This window comes from Miscanthus floridulus, chromosome 5 (genome assembly GCF_019320115.1).
Source record: "Miscanthus floridulus cultivar M001 chromosome 5, ASM1932011v1, whole genome shotgun sequence".
NCBI classification, from domain to species: Eukaryota; Viridiplantae; Streptophyta; class Magnoliopsida; order Poales; family Poaceae; genus Miscanthus; species Miscanthus floridulus.
In genome coordinates, this window is record NC_089584.1 from 103,580,062 (window position 1) to 103,591,870 (window position 11,809).

At 43.5% G+C, this 11,809-nt stretch overlaps 1 pseudogene; it reads left to right on the plus strand.

The window, feature by feature from the left end:
• The first annotated feature begins 462 nt into the window (after positions 1-462).
• LOC136452842 (uncharacterized) lies at positions 463-1,214 on the plus strand (annotated as a pseudogene).
• Positions 1,215-11,809: the final 10,595 nt, after the last annotated feature.

Consider the following 11,809-nt stretch of genomic DNA (forward strand, 5'->3'; position numbering starts at 1 on the left):
CTGTCTGCGTGAAGGTTTCAGTACTAGGTGAGCATTTCATTCTTTTGTTCTTTGGGTCAGTAGTGTGGTGGCGGCGATGGCATGGTGGCGGTTGGGTTTTTTTATATTTTTTGAAATATTTTTTGCTGAGTGTCGGTTTAGCACTCGGCAACATTTTTGCCAAGTTTTTAACAAAAAACACTTGGCAAAGACAGCTTTGCTGAGTTCTTTTTTGTTGAGTGCTGTTTGTCGAGTGTAACACTCAGCAAATGCTTTGCCAAGTGTTTTTTTCCTTCGCCGTGTGCCGTGGACACACAGCAAACCTATGAATTCTGGTAGTGCAATTTTCGCCTATAGTCAACTCCTAACCTCTTTAGCAGTAGCACAAATCTTGGGACACAAATGACATCCATTTATAGCCATTTCATGCCCTTGTCTCTCTTGTTTACCTCACAGTCATTCCAAATCCAAAAGGACCACACAATGTTCTGATACCTTGCTGCTCTAATTCTCATCGCCACCTTGGCAGCGTCTATGAACAAGTCCGTTGATGCCCGCGTGGTCCACCCCATCGTCGGCCCTAACCTCGAGGCCACCGGCTCATCTCCCACCGATGACAACGATGGTCGTCGCCTGATTAGCACCACCGGCCATGATGAACTCATAGTGTTATGCAAATAGGTAGCACACGGATTTGATTTGTAGCATAGTATAGACGAATTGCAATGTGGTACGTCATAGGGGCTTAATTTCTTCTTGAATGAAGACTTACAGATGTGCATGCAAATGTACGCAACGCATGGCATGTGTAGATGCACTACAAGACGTTATGCACCACGATGATGATGTTGCCTAGGGTGACGACACCGGAGCAGCTCCTAGATGCGTCCCTACAGATTACAGTGGTGAAGGAGGCGATGGCGGAGACGAAGCTAGACCAGGCGATAAAGTCAGGCGGTGCCCAAGGTAACCCGATGATGTCATCGCTGGAGACGTGCAAGGAGAGCTACGCATCGCTGGTGGACTCCATCAATACCTCACGGGACACACTCAAGAGCGGCAGCAGCAACGCAGACCTGATGTCGGAGCTATCCGCGGCGGCCACATACTCCACCGATTGCGAGGACACCTTCATGGAGCGGACGGAGCTCCAATCGCCCATACCTAGGGTGCAACGCCATATCAGCCGCCTTGTCTGCAACTGCCTTGACCTAGCAGCCACCATCAAGGAATAGCCCTAGATGCCTATGATGTAGACATGATAGATCATTAGGATCGACTAGCAGTAGATCTAGTGTGTATGAACTTGAATTTAGGATATGGTAAACCCTAGAATATGAACTAGTGCTAGGAAATAGAGAGAGAGAGGGATGCGGTGTTAGCAAATCATTGGTTGCCTTGGAGGTAGACGAGCTAGTCATGGCATCGGTGTCGGTGATGCAGTGAAGGCATAGAGTAGCAGTGGAGTTCAGCAATGGTGTGGACATTGCAGTTGAGGCACGGTCGTAGAGGCAGCGGTGAAGACGCGGCGGTGGCGGCTTCCTGTCACTGGCAGTGCCCTCCCTCTAGATCGGCTTAGGGTTAGGATGTAGGTGGGGTTTGTGGTGGCTTAGGTGAACATTGTGCCTTGTGCCCTGGCCCCAACTTCTTTTTATAGCATTGTGCGACAGGGGCCCACCAACCATAGATAGGGTTGGGCGCCCCCAATCAGGGCATGGATCAAGGGCCCAATTGGCCATTGGGCCAAGTTGGTAGAGATCAACCTAACATTCTCCCCCTTAATCTCACCTTATGACTTAAACTTAACTTAGTTTATATTTTTTCCATTCCATCACAGATCAGTGCATAGAGTGTGTCTCATCGTCACGGTCAGTTGCCATTAGATTAACAACTACAATGCACCTCTCTATTTTGAAACAGATTCTCCTCTAGGCCCTTATTGTCCAGGAATCATAGACTTTCCCTTAAACCCATGTGGGCTAAGTGTTCTCTGAACACGTTGGGTGGTAAGCCTTTTGTAAGCGGATTCGCGAGCATTTTTTCTATACTTATATGCTCAAGACTAATTATATGATCTCGGACTTTGTCTTTCACAACATAATACTTTATATCAATGTGTTTGGCAGCATCACTTGACTTATTGTTGTGAGCATAACATACTGCTTGATTATTATCGCAGTATAACTTGAGTGGCTTATGTATGTCGTCTACCACTTTCAACTCAGGCATGAACTTCTTTAGCCAATTCACCTGCCCTGTGGCGTCATAACACGCTACAAACTCAGCATATATCATAGATGATGTAGTGACGGTTTGCTTAGAGCTTTTCCATGATATAGCTCCTCCCACGAGAGTAAATATATATCCTGACGTGGACTTTCTATCATCTCCCGCATAATCTAAATCTGAATACCCCTCTATGTATAGAGAATCAGATCTTCTATACGCTAGAATGAGGCCTTTTGTACCTTGCAAGTAACGCAAAACTTTTTTTACTAGTCTCCATTGTTCTATTCTTGGATTACTCTGATATCTGCCAAGTAACCCGGTAACAAATGCTAAGTCAGGGAGTGTATACACTTGAGCATACTGTAAACTTCCGATAGCTGAAGCATATGGAACCACTTTCTTTTGTTCGATCTCATATTGGTTCCTAGGACATTGAAATTTCCCAAATCTATTGCCCTTGACTATGGGAGCAGATGAAGGCTTACAATTTTGCATACTGTATTTCTTTAGAACCTTTTCTAAGTATGCCTTTTGTGATAGTCCTAAAACCCCCTTTTCTCTATCTCGATGAATCTCTATTCCTAGAATGAACAAAGCTTCACCGAGATCCTTCATATCAAACTTCAAGGATAAGAACTTCCTCATTTCTAGTAGTAAATTAACATCACTACTAGCAAGTAGGATGTCATCCACATACAAGATTAGGAAAATGTATTTCTCATTCTTGAACTTTGCATAAACGTAATTGTCCTCTATATTTTCTTGAAACCCAAACTTTCTTATTGTACTATCAAACTTTAAATACCACTATCTTGATGCTTGTTTTAATCCATAAATGGATTTCTTCAGGCGGCATCCCATACGTTCTTTTCCTTCCACAAGAAAATCTTTTGGTTGTGCCATGTAAACATTTTCCTCCAAATCCCCATTTAGGAACGCCGTCTTTACATCCATCTAATGTAATTCTAAATCATAATGTGCTATAAGTGCCATTATAATTTTAAAAGAATCCTTACATGAGACTGGTGAAAATGTCTCATTGTAATCTATGCCTTCTCTTTTTGTGAAGCCTTTCATCATAAGTCGCGCTTTAAATCTTTCTACGTTCCCTTTGAGTCATGTTTAGTTTTGTAGACCCATTTACAGCCTACTGTCTTGGCTCTTTTAGAAATTGTTTCTAAGTCCCAAACACTATTGGTATTCATTGATTTCATTTCATCTTGCATGGCTTCAAGCCACTTTGATCAGTGAGCGCTTCTCATGGATTCTTAAAATGAGGTGGGATCACCCTCTATTTGAAATTCTTCACATTCATAGACTTCATAGTCATCAGGAATGGTTGATCTGTTGACTCTTTGAGACCTTCTAGGGGCCTCATTAGTTGATGCTTGTTCTATATGAGGTTGTTGTTGTTCTTCCTCATGAGTGACAATGGGTTCTATGGGATCCTGAACGACATGTTCCTCATGTACATTCATTGTGGTCACAGGAGAACTAACAACAGGTGCTGTTACTACAGTGTCATGCACTATTGGTACAGCAACAATGGGTAGTGTGAAGAATGGTTCCTCAACCATCAGAGTGGGCACGTATACCCGCTTCTCTTCAAAATTATTTTCTCGCGCTACCATGCTCCCCTTGACCATATCATCCTCCAAGAACACAGCGTGTCTTATTTCTACAAACTTCATATATCTGTCAGGACAATAGAAGCGATAACCTTTTGACTTTTCTGGATAGCCAATGAAATAGCCATTGACTGTCTTGGAGTCTAGCTTCCCTATGTTTGGATTAAAGATTTTTCTATCCATAACTCATATGGTGTTTTGGGCACCGACTTGCTTGGCACTTGATTAAGAATATGAATGGCGGTTTTTAATGCCTCCATCCATAAACTTATCGGTAGAGTAGAGTAATTTATCATACTTCTCACAATATCCATTAAGGTACGGTTGCGTCTTTCAGCTACTCCATTCTGTTAAGGCTCGCTCGGTGTAGAGTACTAGGCAACTATGTCATTTTCCTATAAGAACCTTGCAAAAGGTCTAGAAACTTGGTCATATGGGGTGTGTTGACTGTAGTACTCTTCCCACGATCGGATCTTACTACTTTAATCTTTAAGTTATGCTGATTTTCTACTTCAGCCTTAAAAATCTTAAATTTATCTAATGCTTCTGATTTTTCTTTAATTGGATAAATATAGCGAAAATGAGAACAATCATCTATGAATGTTATAAATGAATCATAACCATCCACACTCTTCACAAGAAAAGGACCACAGATGTCTATGTGAACTATTTCTAAAATTCTTGTGCTTCGTTTGGCATCTTTTTTTTATTTTCTTAACGTACTTTCCTTTTATGCAATCAATGAATTGTTCTAAATCTGAAAATTCTAAAGACAGAAGAATGGATTTCTTAATCAATCACTCTATTCTCCCCCTCAAAATATGGCCTAAACGATAGTGTCATAATTTCAATGATACATCTTGAACTCTCTTCCGCTTATTTGTTGCATTCATAGATAAGAAAGCATTCTCATTCTCAGTGCTCACAGCATTCACATTCTTAGAAAGTGATAACAAATAAAGATTGTCTTATCGGAAATCAAGACCAACACACTTATTATTAAACACAATCTGACATTTGCCATTACCAAAATGGCAATCATATCCATCATCGTCTAGTCGTGAAACACTTATCAAGTTTCTACGCAAAGAGGGTACATAAAGAATATCTAAAAGCTGAAGTATAAAACCATCATCTAATTCTAGAGAGAGATCTCCAATGGCTTCAACTTTAGCTTCAACTCCATTTGCAACTTTAATTCTTCTTTCTCCTCTTTACAGGGTCCTCCTTTTATGGAATCCCTATAATGAATTTGTAACATGAATAGTTGCACCTAAATCAATCCACCAAGTAGATTTTGAATAACTTAAATACAAGGACTCATCTATGAATGTATTGAAGTCCTCAACTCTCTTCAAAAGGCTCTTTAGGAAATATGGATTGTCTCTCTGGTAATGTCCATGCTTCTTGCACCATTTGTACTGATCCTTTTCAACTTGGGCATTGTTGTTCTTCTGATGGTGGTCATTCTAAGGGGCTTTCTCTTGAGGTTTAGCATTCTTGTTAAAGTTCTTCTTCTTATTGTCCTTCACGAGGTTAGCAGAGTCACCCTATGAGCTTTTTAGCCTCTCCTCTTCTTGCACACGCATTGCAATGAGCTTCTCAATATCTTATTTATCGGGCTGCATGTTGTAATTTACAACAAAAGTTTCATATTCTTTAGGCAAGGAAACAAAAACCAAATGAATCAGGAACTCATCCTTGAGCCCCAAATCCATTGGCTTCAGCTTGGAAGCTGTGTTGCTCATCTTCAGTATGTGCTCTCTTATCCCTCCACCAGAGTATTTCTCATTGAATAATTTCTTTATTAGGGTACTAGCATAAGCCTTTAAAGAGCTAGTAAACTGACTCTCCACTTTTTTGAGATACTCTGTGTGGTGTCATAATCTAGGATAGACCCCCTTATTGCATCTGAAATAGTGGACTTAGCCACCATCAAGCACTTGCGGTTCGAAATATCTCATTTCTTATGTTCGAGATCATATTTGATTCTTACTTCTGTATGATCTCGCTGACGAACAGTGAAATCAGCATCAATTTTATTTTTTCCCTCACCGGGTCCACTGATTCAGTAGGACATGGAGAGGTAAGCGCTAGGTCATTTTTGGATAGCGCAAGTGCTAATTCATACTTCTCTCACCATACACGATAGTTGCCCACTTCAAGAGGTTGTATGTGCGAGAAAAATGCCATAGGGTTGAGTCCTGAAAAACACCGTCAGAGATAGTGAAAAAATATGACTTAATAATTGCATGCCTTAATTTAACGTTGGTAAAAATTAAAACATACAACATATAACATTCTTCTACACTAATTCTACATCACCGTTGGGCAGAAATAGAATTAATGCATGGAAAAACTCATGAAAAAATATTATAATATTGCTATTATCAACGTTGGTCAGAAAAATAATAATATTATAATTTACGGAATAAAAAATAATAGCTCTTCAAATTAAATCCTCCTGTTGGTTCAAATTTATTTAGAAGATAATAAACGTTAAACTTTACAGCGGAAACATAAAAAAATAATTTATCTACTTTTCAGAAGTATTTTACTGTGCTCATCTACTCTCTAAAAAAATTATCTCGTTGGTTCAAATTTTGACAGAGATTTAAACTAGAAAAAAATCATTAAAATTTACTTCTAAAAAAGAATAAACAACTTCATAATCGTTACTGTGCATTGGGGCCAAAATTCATTCGCGCGCTGTCGTGGCCCAGCAGCGAAATTCAGCCCGGTCAGTCACGCGCGCTGCGCTATCCTCACACCTAGGCCGCAAACTAGTCCTGGGCTGGGAATTGCTTTGCACGCCTAGGCTGAAAGCTGGCCCGAGCGCCCGGAGCCATCCATCATGATCTGACAGCCGAGTGTCGTTCTCGGCGGAAAAAAAAAACCACACGCGCGTCGGTTCTCCCTGTGGCAGAACCGCCCGAAATAATATGTTTCTGAAAGCACTTGTCTTCCACTAGATACTAAGCACCTCGAAAGTGAGCTACATCGGATAGTTCCATCGAGCACACCCCAATAGAGAACTCAAAACAATCCATGTTTTACATCAAGAATTCAATAATGAGTACGCGCTTACAATACTTAATCCATTTCATACAACAAGATTTCTTAGAAATTATTTATTATAATACCAGAGTTTAGAGTGCGATAATGAAATAGCGGAGGGAAAATAAACATCTAGCGAAAAGAATACAAGGATTCATCTATGCCCACTAGAAGAATCCTCCACATAAGAGCTACTCCTAAATCTGCACCTACAACATGGGTAAAATAAACACTGAGTACACAATGTACTCACAAGACTTACCCGACTAATGGGAATAGTTTCTCGACTCTCAAGGATATGATAGACAATATGGGTTGTTGTTTTCTTTTTGTTTATGAAAAGCATTACTAGAAGTATGTCCTTAAGATTAAGTTTAATTAGCAGTCATGATTACTTCATTAGCTAACCATTCTAGGTAAGCACATGTTCTACTTTCAAGCAAGGGTTGAGCAATCAGAACCATTTCACCATATTTCATCTTCCAGTTATTACTACGATGCTAGACGATAGCCAAGTCGTACCATCTTACAAAAACGACGATTCGCGAACCAATGTATCCCAGCTGGGTACCCTGAAACACATGCCCTGTTTGTACCCCAGGCACAAAATAAGACCAACCCATTCCACTCCTCTCACGGGGTCCAGGTCCCTGTCCAAACATGGACTCCAAGCCCCCATACTTGAGACCCGGTCTCAGTATGGCGCTTAGACCTCTACCATTCCCTGCCTCCAATCAGTCAGTCCGAAAAGAGCCAAAACCCACCACAAGAGCATAACAAGTCTTCCCACTCCCATAAGTAAGTATGTGCTTAGGATAATAAGTCTATGACCTGACACCATCCAAAGCAATGGACGGTCCTTAATCGACACGAGCAGGGAAAACAGTGTAACCAAGCTAAGCCCCTTTGGCCGTAGGACACAACCTATTACACCCACCAATACACATACCATATCCTTGTCCTGTCTCTATTTTTTCTTTCACCATTTTTTCATGAGTAATAATAATCACCTATTGTGGGTAACGGCGGGTTACTCATGCTACCGAAAACCTAAGCATAGCAGCTACTCGAACTTGCACTAGTAAGACTCTTAGAACAGGTATATCTATGCATGTGGTTTTCATAAAATTCCCATAATATAAATGCACATAACATATATAAATAGTAATTATCAAAAATAAGGGGTTATGCACTGGGGCTTGCCTTGGGCAGGCGCGGTGTCAGCTGAGTCAGTTAGTGGCGGCTCCGGGACCTCCTCCTGTAGGAGAATCTCCTCCTCATACTCCTCGATGATCTCGTCAAACTTGTGATCACCGGTGGTCATGATCTCTACCAACTCATTCTCTACATGCATGCTATGATGACACAACACTTAGCATTTATGCAACATCAACTCTTAAAATAAGAATACGCATACCAGGCTACTAAGCTAGCTCTAATGACTAAGGTACTAAGCTAACTATCGCTTTCATCATGCAAGATGTTGGATTCAACTAACAAACACCTAGCTTTACAAATGAAGAATATATCTTTATTTCTACTAATGATTTAATGTATATTGAAATAAAGAGCATTTGACTATCCTAATATTTAGTCTATTCTAAAGCTACAAAAATTATAGTGAGTACATAATAATACCGTGAAGCTACTACAAAATTTTTAGGACTAAAGCTATCACCAATTTACTACAAAAATTCCTACAATAATTAACTTAATAATATTGAGCACTCTCAAATGATTTAATAGTTCCTAGTATCAACATGTATATATATGAACTAAATACACTAATAGATAGAGCACAATTTTATGAACCTAACAAAAATTGTTTCACATTTTTTGGACACCTACATAATTTTATATGATTTACCAAAGATCAGCTCAAAAATTAAATTAGAAAACTATTTCTAATTCCTTATGAAAAAGAAAAATGAATTTTGCTGATGTATGCAAGGTGGAGAGGGAGGCAAGGCGAAGCCAGTGGTGCAAGTGAATTGACTCAGGAGGGACAATAGGAGGGCTGCCACATCCACGGCCTGACGCGGCCTTATCGGCACAGTGGCGGTGAAACTCCAAAATTGGAGCTTGACAATGCATGCATCAAGGCTGGGTGGGGTCAGGCAGTGGGAGGATATGATGGTGAAGCCATGGATATGATGAGTTGAATGGAGGTGATCGGTCATAGGGTAATTTGATGGTGTGGTTTAACGGCGGCAGCAAAGGGAGAAAGAGAGAAAGATAGAGATGGGGCGCGACAGGTGGGCTCGGCTCATCCTCGCCTTGGTGGGACACGATTGACGTGATCATGGAGGCCCACACATAGGCGCTAGCAGATAGGCATGCGCGTTCATGATCGGCGTGGCCCACACACCATAGTGCCATTAATTTCAAGGCGACGGCGAGCCCGACCACGTGCGCGTGGTAGAGGTGGCAACGCACTAGGCCGGCATCAGCGCAGAGATGCAGAGTGAGGCATGAACACGACAACAAGGCAATGGCACCGACAGTGGCAGGGGCACAGCATAGGGCGAGTCGCAGTGCGGCAGCATGGTGGGGCTGGCGATAGCACCGCCCGTCTGCGCAAGCAGCAGCAGCGGCTCCGCCGCTAGGAGCCAGCTGTGGCTAGGCCATAGCCAGGCTAGAGCAGCTGTGGCCGGCCACACATGGCAGCGTGCATGTGCGTGGAATAGCCAGCATGGCGACGCTGAACGCCCGAGCGTGGTGACCACGCCCACGCGGCCAACCAGCCTGAAATCGTATTGTGCACGAATTTTAAAGCACCTATAAAAACTAAACGGATGCTTTCTGGACCTAAACCATCTTCACCATGCTCAAGATGGCACATGAGACTATAAAATCGAGCTATAACACTACACCACCCCTGTGGGGGTATTAACCCCTATACCCTTATGGCTAGGCTTGGGCCGGCCTAGATCAGGAGGTCCGGTCCACTAGAATAAGACGCGCGGCTCAGCCAACCTATTCGGAGTCCCGCGCAAGGAGTCAAGACAGATTTGGAGATCAAGCAAGATCCTAGTTGGTTAGAATAGGAATCCTTATCCGGCCACCTATGGCAATTATAACTGGCTAGGATTAGTTTCCAGATCTGTAACCCTGCCCCCAGACTATATAAGGTGGGCAGGGGACTCCTCTAAAAACATCTCTCATTGACATACAGCAATACAATCAGACACAGGACATAGGTATTATGCCTTCTTGGCGGCCGAACCTGGATAAAACCTTATGTCTGTCTTGCATCACCATCTTGTTTGTGGCTTGCACATCTATCTACCGACAATCTACTACCTTGGGCATACCCCTAGGTAGACTACCGACCATATTTCATCGATAGTGGTGCGCCAGGTAGGGGGTGTGCGTACTGCTCTCCAAGCAAACAAGATGGTCATCACCTCTGGCTCCATGGCTACGCTGAACAGCCTCACGTTCACCGTCGGCCAGATCACCTAGACCACCGGCTCCAATGACTTCATCGCCGTGACCACAGAGGAGGCGCGGATTCAATCTGCGTCGACCACTACTTCACCTGCATCAGCTACGGCTCCGACCACGATGGACACGGCTCCAACCACGGTGTGTCTGGCTCTGACCATGGTACATCTGGCTCCGACCACGCCCGCATCGTCTTCAGCCACGCCAACAACCCGTCGTCCGCTTCCTCGCTACAAAGGGAAGCAGATCGACAACACCGACCTACTCAACTCCATCGATCGGGTCGGCACCAAACTTGCTAAAACCCTAGCTCTGGTAAGTTCAATTCAAAGTCAACCTAACAAGCAGGTAACCGCTACCCACAACAGATCTACCCGACCAGCTCGGGCCAGTCATCCTGCACGACTCAGTACGGATCTCGTGGTCACATCTACTCCTGAAGGGCATTCCGCTCGTCGCCGGCCAGTCCCCGCGATATGCCTCCAGCTCTCTGAGTACAAAGCCTCGATGGAGAACTACCACGCCCAGCCCTATGGCCTATGAAATGTTGCCTCCAACTACGCGTATAATGTACAACGCTGCTCGAATCTATGTTTTATACATCGACCTCAGCCGAATCCACGCAACTTCGTCAACATGGTCTGGATTGAAGATTATCAAGAAGGATCCATCCACACAGTCCAAGAGGGCGACTCCAGCTCCTCGTCTGACATCGCATCTAATGCCTCTGTCCACACCAAGCTTCAGCATCATGAGGATGAAGGCGTCGAATACGATCTGGATATCCTAGACCACGCCCTGGGGTTCGCACAATTCCTACCTTTCCCACCAAGGTGAGGGGATTTGATCAATGTTGTCAGTAATGATGAACCACCAGCAGTTGGTGAAACAGAACAAGAAAGGATTGCACGCAAAGCACGCAATATTGACCGGTTTAATCGCTGACAAATCGAAGCCAAAGCAGAAGAGGAGGCACGACGCATAAGGGTCCAGTCACACGACCTCAACAATGCTTTCAATAGGGTGGGGGACCAATAGGTCTTCAGGACTCCAAGCACCAACGTAGCCGTCGCTATGGCGACAATGCAATGGCTACCTAATACCCCGGAAACCCAGGCGGTTCGTGATGATATACAAGCTTATCTGACGGCTGCTATGGCTCAGACCGCAGAGATTGTAAATCAAGCCCAGGCTCCATCCGTCTCAGTCGAGTCAAGCCACAGCCGCTAGTACTCGAGTCGCTCACAGCCACCCAACCAACGTGGCTCGTGCAACAATGACCCATCAGACAACCGTCAAGGCAGAAACGGTGGCCATGATGGTGGTCGGGACGACAACCGCCGTTGGGAGCACAACCATCGCGATGTTCGGGACGACAACCACCGAGATAACCGTGATAATCACCATGGAAACCACGGTCGCAGGGTCAATCAGGATGGCAACCGAGATCGCCGTGATGACAATAATGA